At 44.8% G+C, this 22,106-nt stretch overlaps 2 non-coding genes across 2 annotated transcripts; both read right to left on the bottom strand.

The window, feature by feature from the left end:
- Positions 1–373: 373 nt before the first annotated feature.
- Positions 374–455, bottom strand: TRNAS-CGA (transfer RNA serine (anticodon CGA)). The gene has a single exon. It is a non-coding gene; the product is annotated as a tRNA-Ser (tRNA).
- Positions 456–3,351: 2,896 nt separating this feature from the next.
- On the bottom strand, positions 3,352–3,433 carry TRNAS-UGA (transfer RNA serine (anticodon UGA)). The gene has a single exon. It is a non-coding gene; the product is annotated as a tRNA-Ser (tRNA).
- Positions 3,434–22,106: the final 18,673 nt, after the last annotated feature.

Below are 22,106 nucleotides of genomic sequence, written 5' to 3' on the forward strand. Positions count from 1 at the left end.
TTCGAGTTTGATTTTATCCCCAAAAATAGACCGAAGTGAACATGCATTCGTGTTGAAAGATTGGCCTTTAAAACCTTCCCGTTTGAAGGAGGACAGACATCTGTACAAACACACAAACAGACATTGTGGTATTTTTGGTAGAGCAGTTCCATTATAAGGAACTTTGACGCAGGAAGAGACCATGAAGTCCATCAAAGTCTGGGTAATCATTGCCATCTTATGGCTGTTTGTCTGCACTCGATCTTTTTTAATACTGAACTTCATGAAAGGAAACAAAACTTGCCATCGTTAGTTTTTAAGTCTTTGGTTCGACTCGACCGGATTCGAACTGCCAACATCACAAACTCAGAATGGACACTCTAAAAAAAGTTAACGTCATGGACAGGATTCGAACCTGTGCAGGGAAACCCCATTGGATTTCGAGTCCAACGCCTTAACCACTCGGCCACCATGACATATTGTCACTGACGTTCTCACCTCCAATACAATATGCAATAGCAGATCAATGAGGTCACAACGTCTTTCTCTAAAGGAAACAAACAAAATACTATTTTACATTATATCATGGCCTGGAAACGTGCAATAAGACTAGCAGAAATAACCGGCGTTGTTGGGCGGGGGGAGGAGGAGGGGGGAAGGGGAGAGGGGGAGGAGAGTGGGGGGAAGGGGAGGGGAGGGAGGAAAGGGAGGAGAGTGGGGGGTAGGGGAGAAGGGGATGAGAGTGGGGGGAAGGGGAGGGGGCATGGGGGAAAGGGGAGGGGGGAAAGGGGAGGGGGAGGGGGGAAAAGGGAGGGGGAGGGGGAGAGGAGGGGGAGAGGGGGAAGAAGGGGGTAGGGGGAAGGGGGGGAGGCAGGAGAGGAAGGGAGTTCATTTATATACTGGTGGGTGAATGTTGCGTTCATACCGTGACTGCGTTAAGTGTGATGCCGAAGAGGAAGGGGAAGAAACCATACTACCAACTTCGTACACTTCCGGAATTGTTTGATTTATTTGTGATCAAATGTCTGGTGATTGTTTTGTAATTATTTATGCGAATGTGTACTTGTATATAACTGTCATTAATTTAAAAAGGCTTCGGCATGATCGAGCGATATATATATATATATATATTATATATATATATATATATATATATATAGATAGATATATATATATATATATATATATATATATATATATATATATATATATATATAGATAGATAGATATATATATATAGATAGATAGATATATATATATATATATATATATATTTTTTTTTTTTTTTTTTTTTAACTCCAAAATACGAACCCAAATTGTTTATTTTTATTATTATTATTTTTGGCCTAAAACACTCCCAGACACTCACTGATGAACCTCTGAAAGTTTGACGAAGATCTGTTCAGCCATCTCTGAGAAAAATGGCGACACAGACAGACAGACACACACACAGACAGACATCTCTCTTATACAGGAGACGAGCTGAATGCACCCGGTGTTTCCCGAGTTCTTTTTGAATGAATTTAATCTTCTGTACATAGGTCTGACGCGAGCACAGTGTCAGTTAGTGCTCAACGATTCCTTGTTCTTTCTTTCTTCCCTGAAAGAGAGAATTTTGAAAGCATGTGTTGCAATCAGTCAGATATTCCTATTAAGTGAATAAGTTGTACTTCAAGATAATTTTGAAAGAAGAAGAAGATTTATTGCGAAATAGGCCCAGCCCGGCCGAGGCGGACTCGACCGGCCTCGCCACCTAGCCTATAACCTTCCCGGGGCCCGTGCCGACATTTTTTGTTTCAGAGGTTTCCTCCTATCTTTCACCATTCAGGAGATTAGCGTGTGCAGACAAACAAACAAAAAAAAACTTCTGTTATATATATTGTTGCGGTTTTGCCATAAAGGCAAACCCCCTTTGGGTAATTGCACGACAACATGTAGCCTGCAGTAGTTAGTTATTTCTTATTGAATGTAAAGATTAGCCCCTTTCCATTGTGTAATAATCGAGACCAACATGCGTTGATTTAGGCAGGATTTCAAACCTTTGTGTGGTTGAAGGAAGACATTTTGAAATAAGAGAGGGCGTGGCCAAAAGCGAAGCCCACGTGACCAATGAGGGGTCGGGGACACGTCACCAGCAAGCGACAAATGGGTTGTGAAACCTTCCCGAATGAAAGAGGGAAGGAGGACTGAAACCTTTATAGGGGGAGGAGGGATTGAAGGCCAGCACATGACCAACCTCAGCCAATGGAACATTGAGGCTGTGGAACATTCGAGAAGCTTTTCGGATCTGATAAAAACCCCCGCCCATCGCATTTCCAGCCTCTTGCTTCTGGCTTCACCGAAGCTCTTGCATTTTGCTTCGCCGACACCCCTGATCAGCTTTGACTTCGCGCACGCCTTTTGTCTATCTGATCTGACCTGCAAGCGTTGGCCCCTCATATTGAAGCTCATCAAACCTGCACTGAAACTCATCTGCCTGCGTTTAAGTTCGTCGTCCAGATACCTCATCAGGCTGCATATCCGGATTGAGGATCGGGCTGCGTGCTGCGCAGAGCAGCAGCCACCCTCGAGTCATTTCCAGCACGTACATCGGTACAACAATAACCAGTGTGTCATTCCCTGTGCGTGACAGTGTCAAGGCACCTGTGGGGTTTATTGTAGGTAAGGAATGAATAAGGTTGCATCTTCGTCTCTTTTTATATTTACTTCTAAATAAAAGGCTGTACATTTTTGTTGTTACTTTCAAACCTGTTCGGGTACGTCTTTTCTCCATTGGCCGAGCATCATCCGAGACCGAATTTGGCTTGAATCAGGTCCGTAAATCACGTCAGGTAACGCCGCTTTCCACACTGTGCAAATCCACTCGGCATGCAATAAAGTGTGGGAAGTGAGGGTTGCGATCCCCGGTTTCTTCGGCCACGTGTCTTGAAGGTATTTGGGATTAATTGACCAGCAAACTCTTCGGCGCGTGCCTGGGAGGTTGGCGATCGGAGTTGCTCAGCAACCCGTCGATCACGAATTTAGTCCCTTGGGTCAATGGCCTGTGGAACCGGAGTTCGAGGGAGAACTGGATCATAAACCCCCCTTAGTACGTCGACGAACCGGGATCTGCAACAATATAGAAGATAGAAGATGAATTCCATTATGAGGAACTTTCACACAGGAAGAGACCATTCGGCCCAGAGAAGGCTGCGCTTTTAGTATTCGTGTTACTCACCTTCAGTTGTTTGTCTGTGTCTTCTCCTTTTAAAATGGCGAGCATGAAGCAAGGAAGCAGCACGTTCCATTTTTTAAGTCTTTGTGATGACTCATTCGGGATTTGAACCACACTGACATTCTGAACACAGAGCAGAGGATGGAAAGAAAAATTAACGTCATGGACAGGATTCGAATCTGTGTGGGGAAACCCCATTGGATTTCAAGTCCAACGCCTTAACCACTCGGCCACCATAACTTGCAAATGTGCTTTGTGTAAATATATACAAGTACATATATGTAAATATCATATCCGGCTGAAGACTGACGTGGGTTTCTCCCATGTGTCATATCCGGCTTCGGACTGACGTATTGCCTCCCAAATGTCATATCCGGCTTCGACAATATATTGGTGGGATGGAATGGGCCATATATTGGTGGGATGGACATGACCATATATCAATGGGGTGGAAATGGCCATATATTGGTGGGATGGGAAGGGCCATATATTGGTGGGATGGAAATGACCATATATCAGTGGGATGGAAATGGCCATATATTGGTGGGATGGAAATGGTCATATATAGGTGGGATGAAAATTATTGTGTTGTTGTTGTAATGCAAGTGTTGGTGTAATGTTGATTGGCCAGCAAGATGTGGAACAGGGATGCCGGATGCATCCACAATGATGTTGGGACCATGGTGTTCAGGTCATTCATGGTCCTTACCAGGAGCAACCCGCAGAATCGCGCACAGCTGTTGTGAAAAGGCACAGCCATTGGTTTGCAGCTCCATGCTGGCTCCCCGGACGTTGGTGAAGTAATAACATATGTCCCCGCATTTCACAGGGGTTGCAGGTAAAATGTCGTTGTCCTGCAACTTCTGATGTGGTGAATGTTCGAAGCCTTCGAACAAGAGTAAGTGATCGCCTTTCTTTCATATGTTGCAGTGTGATCCAGGCAAATGGTCACATAAATTTCCTTGGTGAAGGTAAGCATTCATCTCCAAGTTACACGGGAGAATGTCTTCATCATTCTTTGAGAAAGAGGGTGTATGCCATGATTAACTTCATTTTTTAGCCACAAATTTTCTTTCTCGAACTTCTTCCCAATTCCGTTAGCAATCCCTCCAAAATGTGATCTCGTCTTATCCTTATGCTCAGTCACATCTGAATCTGCTTTCCGCACACACTGAATCAGATAGGGTACATCTTACCATGAAATCAGCATAATCATGTATATCTTCCGACAGTTTCACATTCAACAATTTGTTGTTTTTCCTTAACACAAAAGTTATATTCATTTATATGCGTCACACAAATAATATTCAATCAGGTATGTATTTTATTACTAAACTAAAAATAGCATCCACAATTGCTTTCAGGTTAATATAGTTCAAAAATTAACTCATGCAGGTATTTTAGCACTACTCTAAGAAAATAAATTGTATATGATTACAATCACAAACGGGAATACCTAATTCCCAACAACAATTTTCCCAAACCAACAAATTAAACATAATGTATTATTACCATAATTCCTCTCCACATTTTCTTTTCCCTCTTTTTTTTTTTCTTTTTTTTTTTTCCTAACAGTGTGTCACTCGTGGTGATATGAGTTCACTGATATTGTAATTGACACAACTCATAACATTGTCGTTATGCCATTATCTTAATTCTACTGTATTCACTATTCATTTGCACTTGATTCATTCTTTTAATCTCGGTATTATTCATATCATCATAACAATCTTTCTATTTTAGGTCCATATTTGTTTCTATTCTTATCAACCTCCTACGGTTTATCAATTTGTTCCAAAACACTGCAACCAAAGGTTTTAACCAAAGCTCTACCAAACTATTTCCAATTTGAACTCAAAATGCTAATTAAACAACAATTCAAAGAATTAACTTCAATGGGTCAACAAACTCATTTTATAAACAGATCTAATTTTCCCATCCAATAATTTTCCTTGCCAAATGTCATATTGCAACACTTTAATAAACCTTCGAAAAATGTCTCCCACATCAATAAATTCCCTTTTTACTTCCCAAATACTCATCTGTAAATTACATATTCAATTACAGTTTTTTTTCCTATTTGTTCGGCCTAAATGGCCACCGAAGTGGCTGCCAACATGCAGTACCGTTTTTATCTACCAAGCAAGTATTCGTCCACATAAGATCTCTACCAAAATGTTGTTTGTAAAAAACAAATCTGGGATTTCTGATTACATGGATGCACACTCTCAGGACATTTCAGGCTGCTTGTTAACAATCCACTACGATAAATTAATTCCTTTACCCACAATCAAATAATTAGTACAAATTGAGGATATTATCCCTATCACATTCATTTATAGATTCATTATGTTGGATCTAAATTTTCTCCCACTGCTGCAAGGAAGAACAATAGCTCTAATAAGTCTTTGTAATATCTCACTTCATTTACCCAGCATCGAAGAATTTATTTACTATCCATTCCCATCTGTTAACCAGTGACTTTGTTTGAACTCCAAAACTTAATTTGATGAATCCCATGTGTACAGCTACCACTTATTGAAACCCATACTTTTGTAGAAAATATCCAAGTAAGTGTTTTTATTTTAAACCCCCTTAACTGTTGCTCATCCATTTCTATGCACCCAGTGAGTACTACTGACACCAGTATGCCAATATAGGTGTGCGAGTTTAACAAATATGTTGCAGGTACATGTGACATCGCGTTCTGAGTATAAATAACGTAACAGCGCGTTCATGGCTGCCCCTTGGTTTAAGATTCACAATGCATTCCGTTTTAAAACTCACAATAGTTCAAATCAGCAAGATTTTCTTTACTATTTTCCCATATCATCTATGCCTAATACACATCCATACATGCAGCACAATTTATATGCTGATAAAATTCAAGTTTATATATATATATATAAATCCATGAGCAGAGTATTCTGGGAAGTCAGTGTAAGACCTCTCCCAAATTTGGATAATTTTGTACTCCCTCATTTCCTTTTATGAAGCTCATATCCATAAATAGATGTTATTCTCATATAAATTCTATCAAAAATGGAATCCCAAAATTACTCACAATTTTACTATTAATTAATGGCTGCTCATAACCCAGCACATCAAATCTTTATATTCCATTTCCCTTGACAAAAGAGATAATGTTCATAATCAAATTATATTTCTATTTTATTTTACGGATTCTCTGGATATTCAATCCCATCCACATAAAACTATCCATTTCCAGACAGGCACACTGTCGGTGTCAACAATCTTGTAAGATTGATATACAAAACAACAAAAACAAAAACACTAACATTGACACACATAAACACACACACACATGCATTATGCGTATTTGTTTGCGTTGGAACCATTATTTACAGATCAAGATGGGTGTCAATTTTATTTCAATTTCATAAAATTTGTCCTTCAATTTTATAAATGCTAATACACAAATAGACCAAAAAGTTTATTCTTAGAAAACCCCTATAATGTCACATTGAAATTACCCTTTCAGTTCCCACCATAATTTATCCAAATTTGACTACACACCCATTTGCATGTCAGTCGACCACTGACCAATCAATCATGCGGAACACTAGTCCGAAATTCCCACCTGATCATCATGTGACTCTTGTCACTTAGTTTCAAAAATTTGCAAAGCAATTGTTCCAACTTTGTAAATTTAAAATTGTGTGCCCAACATAAAAGATCCAATTTCGGCATTTGATCAATTAATTACTAATTTGCTTACAAGCAAAAGAAAGAATGAATAATTCTTGCTCCGAAAACTTTTCAGACCCAAGAATCATCGACAGTTATTCATGTTTGTCCAGTAATCTAATTTGTTGAGGCCAATCGTCATTTGGGATTTGTCGCAATGAAGGCCTAATCATTGTCTGAGGTATCGGTCAGCACTGGTACCCTTGATCTTGGTTTACCCTATTAACTTGTCTTCCTTTTGGTATACGGACATCCTCTTTTCCAATGTCCCATCCGTCCACACTTGAAACACCGGTTTCTGTCGTTGCCTGGGCTGTGCACCTGTGCACTTGTATTGCTGGGCTGCATCTCTACATCCCTGAGTTGCCACTGCAATCTCTCGTTATCTCCTGAAACACGAAAAAATTCTCTGTACCGTCCTTTTTGGGGAGACAACTGGAAATCAGATGGGACAACTGTCACTTTCATTCCTAATTTCGAGGGCAGTTGTGCATTTGTCTCCTCCACTGTATCCTGTATCCTTTTTATTTTAAGTTCTAGATCCGTTATCCGTTCTTGCTGTTCCCGTTGTCTGGATTCACCATCCCAAAGATGGAATGCAAGCCAGTCTACCGTTAGATTCTGTCTCTTCCTGGCTTTCAATCTTTGTTCCAATCTTTCCAATCGACTTCGCTCAAATTTACCATCTCTTGGAAACTCCTCATCATGTCCCTTTGTCCACAAATACCAATTCTCGACCTGCCTTATAGCTTCGGCACCATAACGGTCATACATATGATGTGTACAAGTACCTTTTTGTGGAATTTCTGGTTGTCCTTGTGTATTCTTGCAGGCTCCATTTCCCATTCTGCCTTTTATCAAAGTAGCGTTGGATGTGTTGTAGCTTGTTCCAGGTTCCTCTAAAGCTTCACTCGTACCTCCAGGAAGGATCTCTCCACCTGTTCACACGGTGATTTCCAGAGAATCTCCCTCAGCTGTGGCTTTTGCACAATCCAATCTCACAGATCAGTATTTGCAGATGAGCCGGAGGGTCAGTATGAAATGGGTGAATCCTCAGGTGTCCGCTCTGTTGACGGGGAAATCACACAATGGTAACCGCACATATATATCTGTATATAAACTCACCACCTTGCTCAATTTTCCCAGTTTGTCTCCACATTGATAATATCTCGCAAAGATATCAAAGCTTCTTTCTTGAGACCGCATTTTCATCAATCAAACAATCAATATATTCAATTCAATTTATTCAGTTCAATTTATTCAGTTAAATTTATTCAATTAAATTCAATCAATTAGATTCAATCAATCAACAATTCAATCAATTATTCAATTTCAATTAATTCATCAATATTCATCAATAAATCAAATTAATCATTTTGGATGACTCCTTGCATAAGCCCTTTCCCCAATGATGTCAGGACAGGTCCATCCATTGACTGAGATCGAATTTCATCGGTCGTCACCTCGGGTTCATACCTCATGTCAATTGATGAATCACCGTCCTGTCCTAGGGTCATATCTGACATATTTCCCCATTTTGCCTGGTCTCCACAAATTTTCTTTGCAACCACTAAAGGCAACTCATCCTTCATTCGTGAGACAGCCAAAATGGATGGCAGATATTAAAGTTCTTTGGGAAGAATATCTCATCATTTTTCTTTTCATAGTACCCAAATCTCTTGGCAATATAAATTTCGTAAAACTCCTGAAATAAGACTGTAAAATTCCTTCAATCATGCTAAATTTTGAAACTCCATCGCTTGTAACACCCAATTTATCCCATAGGGCTTGAAAGTTCTTTCCCAAGTTCATGCAATCATTCTGCATTTGAACCCTATGATATCATTCATAATAATCATCATGATTCTATAGTCATGGTCATATCATAATCATCTATTTAAAACGAACATTTCCTTTATCACCACAGCTATGTGGTATAATCAACAATAGAATAAAACTGTACATAGCAACAGGCTACCTCATGGCCACTTAGTATACCTATTGACAATAAGTCATAACAATATCGAATAATCATTGAACAATTCAAAAATCGCTTTCACTGCTCCAGCCGCAGCATTCGTCATTTTGTCTGCTCGTCCGCATGACCAAAACGAAATAAAGGGAGCTCAACCATTACACAGCGCTTTTAATGGCGCATGCCATAGAAACTCAATGCAATTTCGACTCGGCCAGCAAACGAGCAAATTTTTGCAGGATGTTAACTGGAATTAGTTGTGAAAATATATCCAAAATACGCAAAAAATACACACCCACACAAATAAACAACAAACCCAAACAAACCCAAGGTCGACCTTCTTACACAGTAAATTACATCATTTCAGCATCGCATTGATTGCTGAAATATTCCAGGGTTTATACACACCTTAAAAGAGGTATGCGTGGTGTTGCCCCCTCCCACGTTTATTCCAGGGTTTATACACACCTTAAAAGAGGTATGCGTGGTGTTGCCCCCTCCCACTTTTAATTACTCATTACATCGTTTCCATTAAAAAAAACATCGCTTCTACTGCTCCAGCCGCAGCATTCGTCACTTTGTCTGCTCATCCGCATGACCAAAACGAAATAAAGGGAGCTCAACCATTACACAGCGCTTTTAATGGCGCATGCCATAGAAACTCAACGCAATTTCGACTCGGCCAGCAAACGAGCAAATTTTTTCAGGATGTTAACTGGAATTAGTCGTGAAAATATATCCAAAATACACAAGAAATACACACCCACACAAATAAACAACATTTATTCCGTTCAACAGAACAAACATTTCCTCTATCATGACATGCATGTCTTCAAAATTATATGACCAAGAGAAAAAGTAAAACTAATTAACACTGCCGGCAGTGATGATCCGGGGACCATACCGCTCCATCCTGATTGGACGAGTGCGTGCTAGAGTCGTTAACAACGACAGTCCAGATCCGATTGTTCAAAATTTCAACTCAATCGATCGAAAAATGAACGCAGGGATGCATTTTAAAGGTGCAGTGGCACTAACTGAGTTGCCACGAATATGGCCACGAAATTGCCAATATGGCCATCACAAAATATTTTCCTTAATCAATTGGCTCATAGCATAACCAATCTGCAAGTATTTCATCCGAAGATGTATCTCTGAGGACTTTTAATTAAATAAGTCATTTATAAATCAACGAGTTAATTTATTAAATGATTAATCAATAAATCAAAATTTTCCTTGACAGCCACATCACTTGGTCAGTGTCATGTCCAAATATCAGCTTCCTTACTCAAAAGGTGCCTGAGTTAATGTAATGTAATTACTGTAATAAGATTACTGCAATTACTGTAATGATTACTGTAATTACTGTAATTACCGGAACTGTAATTACTGTAATTACCTCGTGAATAACTCGTGAAATAACTCGTGAATTCTTATCCGATTTATTTAACATTTGAGTGTCCCCAAAACGTTGGAGCAAAACGTTGCAACAACGAAAGTGAAACGTTGTAGCGACGTTGTGGAAACGTCAGCAAAACCCAACATTTAAATGTTCACAAAACGTTGGAGCAAAACGTTGCAACAACGAAAGTGAAACGTTGTGGCGACGTTGTAGAAACGTCAGCAAAACCCAACATTTAAATGTTCACAAAACGTTGGAGCAAAACGTTGCAACAACGAAAGTGAAACGTTGTGGCGACGTTGTGGAAACGTCAGCAAAACCCAACATTTAAATGTTCACAAAACGTTGGAGCAAAACGTTGCAACAACGAAAGTGAAACGTTGTGGCGACGTTGTGGAAACATCAGCAAAACCCAACATTTAAATGTTCACAAAACGTTGGAGCAAAACGTTGCAACAACGAAAGTGAAACGTTGTGGCGACGTTGTGGAAACGTCAGCAAAACCCAACATTTAAATGTTCACAAAACGTTGGAGCAAAACGTTGCAACAACGAAAGTGAAACGTTGTGGCGACGTTGTGGAAACGTCAGCAAAACCCAACATTTAAATGTTCACAAAACGTTGGAGCAAAACGTTGCAACAACGAAAGTGAAACGTTGTGGTGACGTTGTGGAAACGTCAGCAAAACCCAACATTTAAATGTTCACAAAACGTTGGAGCAAAACGTTGCAACAACGAAAGTGAAACGTTGTGGCGACGTTGTGGAAACGTCAGCAAAACCCAACATTTAAATGTTCACAAAACGTTGGAGCAAAACGTTGCAACAACGAAAGTGAAACGTTGTGGCGACGTTGTGGAAACGTCAGCAAAACCCAACATTTAAATGTTCACAAAACGTTGGAGCAAAACGTTGCAACAACGAAAGTGAAACGTTGTGGCGACGTTGTGGAAACGTCAGCAAAACCCAACATTTAAATGTTCACAAAACGTTGGAGCAACACGTTGCAACAACGAAAGTGAAACGTTGTGGCGACGTTGTGGAAACGTCAGCAAAACCCAACATTTAAATGTTCACAAAACGTTGGAGCAAAACTTTGCAACAACGAAAGTGAAACGTTGTGGCGACGTTGTAGAAACGTCAGCAAAACCCAACATTTAAATGTTCACAAAACGTTGGAGCAAAACGTTGCAACAACGAAAGTGAAACGTTGTGGATTATAACATTGCAATGACCTCTAAACATTCCTAAACCAATATCCCATTAAAATCCCATTAAAATCCCATTAAAATCCCATATCTTGTCACCCTTTGCATTGTTGAAAGCAATTAATTCCATAACTCAATATTACCTCAATTTATATATACTAGGGCGTGCCCGCACGTACGTGCTTGCCCGTACGTGCTTGCAAAAAAAACATGCGTGCAAACAACAACAAAAACTTTGAAACCACGTGGCAGTAACGACCACAGAACCCCCCCCTCTATTTACATGAAATGGTTTGGTCCATTCGCAAAGCCAAAGCGAACGACCACAGAACCCCCCCCCCCCCCCCCCCCCTCTATTTACATGAAATGGTTTGGTCCATTCGCAAAGCCAAAGCGAACGACCACAGAACCCCCCCCCCCCCCCCTCTATTTACATGAAATGGTTTGGTCCATTCGCAAAGCCAAAGCGAACGACCACAGAACCCCCCCCCCCCCCCCTCTATTTACATGAAATGGTTTCGTCCATTCCCAAAGCCAAAACGAACGGCTTGCGAGTACGGTGACCATACCTTGGGAACCACTTGTCCGATTAATTTCAAACCTTGAAAAGGCACATCCTCGGGTCCCCAGCAATATACCTGGCAAGTTTCAAGTATATCGGACCGGTAGTTGTCGAGAAACAGCGGTCGCATACAGACAGACCGACACACACACAACTAGAACGACGCTCAGTAGAGAGCATATCTCCGCCTTGGTGAACAGTTTATGTTTTGTATCCCACTGATAGGCCGGATCTGGATTCGGACCTGAACCAAAATGGAATCGGCGTATTTTTGTCACCTCCCCAACTCATCCACCAGGTTCATTCACTCATCCATAACTTTTTTTTTTTTTTTTTAATATATGAATAATGTTAAAATAATAACATTAATAAGTATATTATGTTAAATATAATGTATATCGCTTTTCACCCGATCTCTTGATGGTGAAGAATCACTTTAAACAATTCTCGTAGCCGGATTCGCACCTGGGTCTTCACCAAAATCCAATCATTTCGTCCGTGTCACCCATGCTATCTATCTGGCAAATTTCGTCAAAAAAAAAACAACAGCACTGGTTTTGTTTCCTGGAAGCTTCCTGCAAAACGCTTTGCTTCTCGCAAAACGTCTGCCAATGGGAAGTAAAGGGAGGGAGAAGGAGCGGGAGCAAGAGACAGGGTGCCGGAATGGACATGAGGGACAATGAGGGACAGTGAGGGAGTGTTGGTATGCAATTTTTATCCAATCGCCATCTTTCACAATAATTCTGGACCGGCATGAGGTGGGATTGTCTGTCATGAATTTATTTGTTGATCGAACGAGTTTTAATTTGTCTAAATCCGACCAGTCGTTCCAAAGATATAAGCCGTTTTGTCGCAATACCATAAATTGGAATGAGGTAAAAATATATATATATTGTTACAGACGCGGTTGTGGATGTTGGTTTACCGAGCGGTTTGGTATGACCACGTCTGCACAGTTTACCCGATTCCACTCGAACGTTGCCGAGTCGCGCTACGCTGAATCAATGAAGGAAAAGGACACAACGGCTGGGTTAAAATGACACGACACCAAGGGTTCAGTTCTCAAGACCTCCGGAGGAGGTTATATTAGGGCGGAAGGTCAGATTACAGGAATGAGAGGGACAGCATAGAAAGACAGGCACTTAGACACACTCTTATAATAGCCCCAACAGACGACAGATAAACAGGACAAAAACTGACTCACACGGGGATTGATGGCAAGGAAAGGCGGGTTGGTCGATGGCTCAAGGTGCACTCTTGGCTCAGGGACAAATCGACCCGGTCCGGTCCAATAGATGCGGGGAGGTATCGTCGCGCTGGGGGTGGCGTCCTTTGCTCTCCGTAGTTCAGGCGCATCTGACCTCACATCCGGTTAGTCGTCGCATATATCCGGCGGGGAGTGACACGCCCTCGGCTCGTTAGCTCCGCCCCAGATGGAATCGGCCCGTTGCTTCTCATTGGGTGCGTGCGGGGGGGTTACCGGCTCCGCCCTTGACGAGGGGCTGACAAGGAGCCCCTTCGTGGTAACCCCGTCGGAGCGCATGGTCAATGGCGGCTAACCGAGCCGGTGTGAGGACGCACACTCCCCCGCGCCGCGCCGTTGTTGTAGTTGTTGTAGTTGTTGTTGTAGTTGTTGTTGTAGTTGTTGTTGTAGTTGTTGTTGTAGTTGTTGTTTGGGGAAGAAGATGGGAGGAGGTATGGGAAGGTCCTAAACTCACTACTGGTGCCATATAATCACATTCTGGTGCAACGAAGAGTCAGAATTAATGGAAACGAGTCCTTAACTGACATAGACTAAGAATAACTAGCAAGATGTCCGAAAGTTGTCTACGTGAGATGCGGTGGACCTGGGCACGACATTTAATGGGGGAAAAAGGGGAAGGTCGGTTCTACAGAGTGTTATTTACAGGCAATGGGACTAGGGAATGGGGGATTGGGGATAGTTGGGGAGTATTGGGGAAATAGGGGAGTATTTACAAGCGGATATTGAGGCCAAGTCCCATATCCGCAACATTGCACCCTTCTCTACCCTCGGGGCGTCCCGACCCGATAAATTTTTACCTATTTTAGTGTGGCACTCAGATGTAGTTCCCTCTACTATTAACTCTACCCTGAGTGCGACAGTTTTACAGATATTCACAACGAGTAAATATGTCCCCCTGCGACGTTGCACCCTTCTCCTCACAGAAACACACCCACAGGATAACCGAATCCGGAAAGAATCCGCAAACTAAACATACAGCCGGTAGGGAGCATTATTTACAAGACTACGCTGATATTTACACTACGATCCAGGACCTGTTTTTGGAGGAACACATGCAGATGTTATGCATAGAGAGAGCACGCATGCCAGCATCGATACACCAACCCACGAGTGCTCTGTGGCCTACGGCCTTTAATAACGTGCAGAGCACCCTTTCCCAGCACGAAAAGCACCACCCCATAACACAGTCAGCACCATCCGGTGCACCAATAAAGTGTTTATGAATCACCGGTGGTGTCACAGCCAGCCGATGTTCTGCCGCTGGTCTTGCCTTCGTGTGGTGCACTTGGTGTTCTTGCCTCTTTCAAAAAATAAAGAAAGGCGCCAACCTTCGTCCATTTCTGTATTGTGGCCTTCAGTGGTGTCAACTATAAGTGGTTCACCTGTATGGCATAGGTGCCACGTTGACCCATAGGTCCATCCACGGGTGGTGCTCGGCCGCATAAGAACTGCGGTCCATGGTGGGTGGCCACAAACATTGCGGTCCATATGGTGTATCGATCCAGGCAGCAAACAGCGAAAGTGCAGGCCCACAACTGCGAAGCCAGCACCTCTCTCTCCTCTCTCTCTGCCCCAAAGCCAGATCCTCGGAGGTGGGAGACAAAAGAAGCAGACAAGTGAGTAAGGTGGTAAGGGCGCAAAAGTGCACGCAATGTAAGGTAATGCACACTGGGGGCACATGGGAACCAGGTGAGACAGGTACGTTCCTACCGTACGCTCCCCCCCACCAGGTAACCTACATGGCCCCTCCCTTACCCCTTACTGTATCCACAAAACACAACACTACCCATAAACATCTATTTTACCAATCAACAAACGTCCCTACTGTCTTCCCCGTTCCTCCCATAAACCAAATTCGTCTTCTCTCCCTCCTAACCAATCAAATTTGCCATTTTCAACTCTCATCAAAATTTGCCATCTCCAACTGAACATCAAAATTTGCCATTACCAATTCATCATCAGTCCCTCCTAAGGAGGGAGAGATGGAATCACCCCAATGTCTCATCCACGTCGTGATGCGTCTCACAAATCCAACAGCAGTCCTTACTTCCTGCAACACAAAACAAAGAAAACACAGGTGTGGAGTCATCATCATCACCACAGGTAAGTGGCTGCGTATGGTGCGACAGGTTCATCAATCCTAACTATTTCCTAAATGACTTTAACAACTTTACACTACCCGGGGTCTTTCTCCGGCCAAACCATTGGCCCTCTTACACTATGGGTTCTAAAAACCAATTCCCATTGGCCAAACTGTGGTGCTTTTCAATTTAGGGTCTCACTCCCCCGATTCATCTCCCGGTGCCCTCGCACAATTTCTGGGCTGTGGCGTGTACCTCTCCCAGCGGGTCTACCCACCTGCACACCTCCACCACTGCAGTTGCCTCCGAGCTTACCTGCTCCTTACCCTAACCTAACTACCTGGGGAAGGCCCTCTGGCGCTCTCCCCACTCGGTGCCCTCTCTGGCACTGGGCTGCCCGATCCACACCCGGGATCCTCAGGCACCCACTCACAACTACCGGCTCCCAGAGCCCACCTGCGGCCTCACCTGGCCGACATCCTCACAGTGGTGGAGTGCCCAACCAACTACACACACTAACATGCTACACGCCCAGCCATTTCCACAACACTAATGCACCCATCCACAATACCATTCTGTCACCCGCACCACAGATGCCAATATCCAACCACAATTTACCTGTACCCTCTACCTAACACTTACACTACCCGCCCCGGGTACTCGTGAAAGGGGTCCACTCTTCCCCCATCCACACCTTCGCACCATGCACACCACTCCGTACCACTTACTCCAACTCTCTCCACACACCTGTACTTGCACACCTGTGCTCTCACACCTGGTGCCACCTGCACCCTTCTCTCCCCAAGCGCATTCGCGCTGATCCACAACACTCACTGCTCCTACACTGTTCCACACACCTGTCCAGTTGCACACCTGTGCAATCACACCTGTTCAATTCTCACACACACGGCATCATCTCAGCTTACTACTCCCTTCTGAAACTTGCGCTTCCCATTCGTCCCTTTAAACTATTGCGCTCCCTCGTCATTATCATCCACACTAATCTACCTGCGTCCCCACTACAGGTATCAGTCACTAACTAAACTTAACGTTACCTAATGTCATCTTCGCTAGATCCCTATCAATATAACCTAACCCACCCGGGCTAGTTTTCACTGCCATACACCCCATAATCTAGTGCTCCTTTGCCCCCCTATGGGAAGGGTGGCAGGGATGCCAACCTTACCCACCGGGCCCATCGCCCACTACCAATTTTGCACATCAAATTTCAACAAATTAAAAATTTGCCAATCACTACCCATCATCTGCCAATCACTACTGCCAATCCCTTGCCAATCATCAAATTTTGTTTTTCTCTAATTTTGGGGCCAAAACACTAACCTCATCACCCAGTCTACTCACTAATGCCTCTCGGTGCGCCAATTCCCGTCCAAAGCCCGGCTTCGTAAAGCCAAGCCATGAATGCGGGTGGTTCTGTGCCAGCGGCTGGATACGTCCCGCATTCGGTGCAGGGACGGGGGCTTACCCGGGCCGAGATCCCACGCACCATCTCGGCGTGGAGCCATCCAATGTCCCGATCTCGACCTGCCGGACTGCCTCAACAAAAAGTGGTCGCCATGACGACCCTTTCTATCGGGCTGCCCGCTCCGCCTAGTGGAGCACGGACGCGGCCGTTCAAAGCGAGGCCCAGCACGCACCGAGGGCCCGATTCGGCTAAAAGTCGACCTAACCTCTAACCCGTTTAATGTCGATGCTTCACCTGCATGCTTACACCCCGAAGCCCGTTCCTTGCTCACACATCCAGCCGTTCCCATGCTCCTCGTACCTTTCCTTACACACCCAGGTACCCTCATTCCACTCACAGCCTTGGTCACACACCTGACCACCGAACACTTTGGCACACATTCGTTGGTCGCACACCTCACCAACACACCTCTTCGCGCCCCCTCCTCTGTCACCTCCTCTGTGACAATCACAGGTGTGCTCTCATTCGCACACCCAACCACGTGCCTCACTACCAACTCCAGCGTGCATTCCCACTCACGCTCTACCATTCCAGGTGTGCATCCTTCCATCCCAGGTGTACATCCTCGCTCACCTGTCACAACCAACTCACTCTCCTTGTCACTCTCACTACTCTCACCTCCATTCTCGACAACGCACTCACCCTTACTCTTGACAGCGCACTCTTTCCTCATGCACCTGTCCGTCACACACCTTTCTTGCGCACACTCTCCCATCACACCCTCTGTAACACTCACCACACCGCGCTTCCATGTGCCCCCTCGCACACGCGCTACGACCGACTCACTCTCGCCAGCACCCTCACTCCTTGGCACGCACTTTTTCCTCACACACCCCAGAGTCGGACTTTCTCGCACACCTCCTCTTTCGCACACCAGACCTGTCGCACACTTCACCAATGGCCTCTCACGAACACCCGGGTCCATCTCGACCCCCAAGCTTCTTAAATCCCCTGGCGCATCATACGCACGACCATATTGGTCACCACTTACACCGGGTCCTCTTTCTCTTCGCTTCTCCTCCATCACCTGCGAATCCCTCATCCGGTTAATGAGCACATCATCACGATCCGAACACAGACTTTGGACCAATTCTTTTACTTCCTCCTTTATCTCTTTCTTATCCTCTCTCCGTCGCTTCTTAATTTCGCTCACCCCTTCTTCCACTTCTTCTAATTTTTGCTTCACCTCCTTCATCTCTTCGTGCGCCCCTTTAAGTTCTTCCTCTAACTCCACTTTATTTTTTTCTATGTGCTCCCGCACCTCCCGTTCTTTAACCTCCATCACCTCTACCACCTTGTCCATTTTCCTCGTCAGGTCCTCATGTACCGTCTGACACTCTTTTTTAATTACCCCTACGTCCTTTTTCATCTCCTTCTGTGTCGATTTTAAACCCTCTATTACCGCTGTGTTCTTCTTTACCTGGTCCCCCAACTCCTTTTGTCCCACTGTCAGTTGCTCTACTCCCAGCGTCAACTCCTCTATACCCCCTTGCAGTTTTACAGTCCCCTTTCTCACCTCCGTCTCCATGCGCTCCTTACAGTGCCTCACCTCCTCGCGCACTCCTCCGACCTCCTCACTCACTCCTCTTCTGATCTCCTCTCCCATCACTTGCATCTCCTGCCCAGATGCCACCCTCATCTGCTCCATTTCCTCCCTGTGAGCATCCAGTTTGGTTTCTACCCCCATTCTGACCCCCTCTATCTGCTGCCCCATTTGGTTAACTTCCCTTTCCGCTTGGTCCCTCATGTCCCTCAATTTGCCTTCCATACTGTTTTCTAACCCCTCTAACCCCTTTTTCACCCCCTCTAACCCATTGTCTAACCCCTCAAATTTAGCTTCTAGCCGTTCCCCCATTTCTCCCATTTTGCCCCCCATTTCGCCCCCCAATCGCTCACTATCAGCCCTCGCTCCGTCCCTCATTACCCCCATTTGGCTTCCCATTACCCCCAATTGCTCACTCTGAGCATCCATCCGGTTCCCCATTACCCCCATTTTTGCTTCTAGCCTCTCCATAAGGGCCCCCATTTGCAACATAAAAAGGTTCGGATCCACCAGGGGCGCTGCCACGGTCGCGGGCGCGGTGACCAGCGAGGCGCCATTTTGCGCGTCTGCTACCCTCGCTGCTTCGCTCTGATCCGCCATAGCGCGACTTTCAAAATTCGGGTTTTTATTTTCGTAAAACAAATTCAAATTTCGCCGTTATAATTTCGAGCGGGAAACGCGCTCCGAATCGAATTCTACCTCCCCAACACCAATTGTTACCCTAGTGGTACAATTGGTGTTCCAAAATTTGGGCCTAATAAATTTAGTCCCGGGTCCGAATTCCACTCCTCGACACCAATTGTTACAGACGCGGTGGTGGATGTTGGTTCACCGAGCGGTTTGGTATGACCGCGCCTGCACGTTTACCCGATTATGCTCGAACGTTGCCGAGTCGCGCTACGCTGAATCAATGAAGGAAAAGGACACAACAGCTGGGTTAAAATGACACGACACCAAGGGTTCAGTTCTCAAGACCTCCTGAGGAGGTTATATTAGGGCGGAAGGTCAGATTACAGGAATGAGAGGGACAGCATAGAAAGACAGGCACTTAGACACACTCTTATAATAGCCCCAACAGACGACAGATAAACAGGACAAAAACTGACTCACACGGGGATTGATGGCAAGGAAAGGCGGGTTGGTCGATGGCTCAAGGTGCACTCTTGGCTCAGGGACAAATCGACCCGGTCTGGTCCAATAGATGCGGGGAGGTATCGTCGCGCTGGGGGTGGCGTCCTTTGCTCTCCGTAGTTCAGGCGCATCTGACCTCACATCCGGTTAGTCGTCGCGTATATCCGGCGGGGAGTGACACGCCCTCGGCTCGTTAGCTCCGCCCCAGATGGAATCGGCCCGTTGCTTCTCATTGGGTGCGTGCGGGGGGGTTACCGGCTCCGCCCTTGACGAGGGGCTGACAAGGAGCCCCTTCGTGGTAACCCCGTCGGAGTGCATGGTCAATGGCGGCTAACCGAGCCGGTGTGAGGACGCACACTCCCCCGCGCCGCGCCGTTGTTGTAGTTGTTGTAGTTGTTGTTGTAGTTGTTGTTGTAGTTGTTGTTGTAGTTGTTGTTGTAGTTGTTGTTTGGGGAAGAAGATGGGAGGAGGTATGGGAAGGTCCTAAACTCACTACTGGTGCCATATAATCACATTCTGGTGCAACGAAGAGTCAGAATTAATGGAAACGAGTCCTTAACTGACATAGACTAAGAATAACTAGCAAGATGTCCGAAAGTTGTCTACGTGAGATGCGGTGGACCTGGGCACGACATTTAATGGGGGAAAAAGGGGAAGGTCGGTTCTACAGAGTGTTATTTACAGGCAATGGGACTAGGGAATGGGGGATTGGGGATAGTTGGGGAGTATTGGGGAAATAGGGGAGTATTTACAAGCGGATATTGAGGCCAAGTCCCATATCCGCAACAATATAAATATAATTCGCTTTCCCGGTTCCCTGTTGCACACCGAGCAAGTCGAGTGCTTTGAACAAGTGCAAAAAAAAAAAAACTACTTTACCGGCCTTACACGTCTTGGAAGCAAATGGTCGCATGGTGCACGCATGCTCCGTTTGCTCCCAGGTCACAGTAAGGCCTTTAATGACCAGCGCCGACCTTGTGCATTTTATTTAGACAGCGCAAAAATACGTATTTACAGAAATCATTTAGGAAAACACGAATAAATAGAATCATTTAACACGTTTCATCCTTGTATTACCTATGGACAATCGCAAGTCCCACACACCAAATCCTCCATCTTCAGAATTCATATTTCATAATGGACAGATCCCCAAGACGTCATGCTTACCTTGACGACGTCCACTCGAAATTCCAGCGGTGCCTCCAGATTGTAGGGGAATTTGTAGCTGAGACTCAAGACTCCAATGACCGGACACAGGTTTTACAAAAGGTCTGGTTTATTAACTGGTTATTCACTTCATTCCATTTACCAAATAATACCGCTTAATTCAATGGACCAGGTTAACTCTTTTCGCATGGTCCTTCTCGTTCGGCCGATGTTCCTCCGCCACTCCCGTCGGTCAGAGCTCCTGGTAACAAGTCCTGTCGACTCAACGTTTGCTCTCGTTTATATGGACAAACTGGACTTAATCCCCTGTCCGCTGAACGTTAATCCTTTCTCCGCTAATGCCCCGAGGTCATGCGTGCACCAAGTCCTGGCATCAGCTCGCTCCCCTCCTGCTGTGAGTTCCGTTTACCAAACGATAGGGGGGTGCTTCAGCCAGGGGCTGTGACCAGGTGGACAAGAGATTATCATGTTCGGGCACATTCCTGACACTCATTTACAAACTCGTCTTTCACAGAGTTTGCAGGTAAAATGTATCTGCTTCGTTACCAGTGTTAATTAATAAGTTACCAGTGCCAATTAATAAGTTACACTGAGTTACACTTCCACAGTGGGCATGCCCGGACGCTCTGGGCGAGCCCTGGAAAGGCGATAGCGGGCATGCCCGGACGCTCTGGGCGAGCCCTGGAAAGGCGATAGCGGGCATGCCCGGACGCTCTGGGCGAGCCCTGGAAAGGCGAGAGCGGGCATGCCTGGGAAAGACGAGACCGGGCGTGCCCGGGAGGTTCGGGCGTGCCCGGGAACAGTGAGTCCGGGCATGCCCGGGAGAGGCGCGTCTGGCCGTGTTCTGGCCGGTGCAAGGCGATTATGTACATCCAGCGGTAACCGCTACACATACATACATACATACATACATACATACGGATGGACAAACACTGTTCTAGATGGCTTTGCCCTAGGGGCTATGCTGTAAAAAATAAGCCTCCGTGTCCCTCGCAAAAATGTGGGCAAACTCCATCAGAACGCCAAATACAAGATGGCCACCACCCACATGAGTAAAAAGTAGAATATGGTCGAAACTTTGAACCAATGGACGTAGAGACACATTTGATGGGTCATTTTGTAGTGATTTGTGGTTGAGAAATGCAATACTCATTTTGATCTTTCAAGGTATAATTAAAGGTGAAAATACATGCAGTAATTGCTCCCCAAAAATGCAAAATAAGACTAAAATAAAAAATTTTGCTTCCAGATTTGTTTGTCTCTGTCCGTTTACTGTGACCGCTGAGGAGACCACATCTTGGAGTAGCCTAAACCACAAGGTAAGGAATTGGAATTGGGTAAGATGTAGGAAATTGGGGAAAGAAAATCAGTATCAATATGTTCTTTAT

The sequence above is a fragment of the Myxine glutinosa genome, chromosome 1, assembly GCF_964187855.1.
Source record: "Myxine glutinosa chromosome 1, kmMyxGlut1.1, whole genome shotgun sequence".
Classification (NCBI taxonomy): Eukaryota; Metazoa; Chordata; class Myxini; order Myxiniformes; family Myxinidae; genus Myxine; species Myxine glutinosa.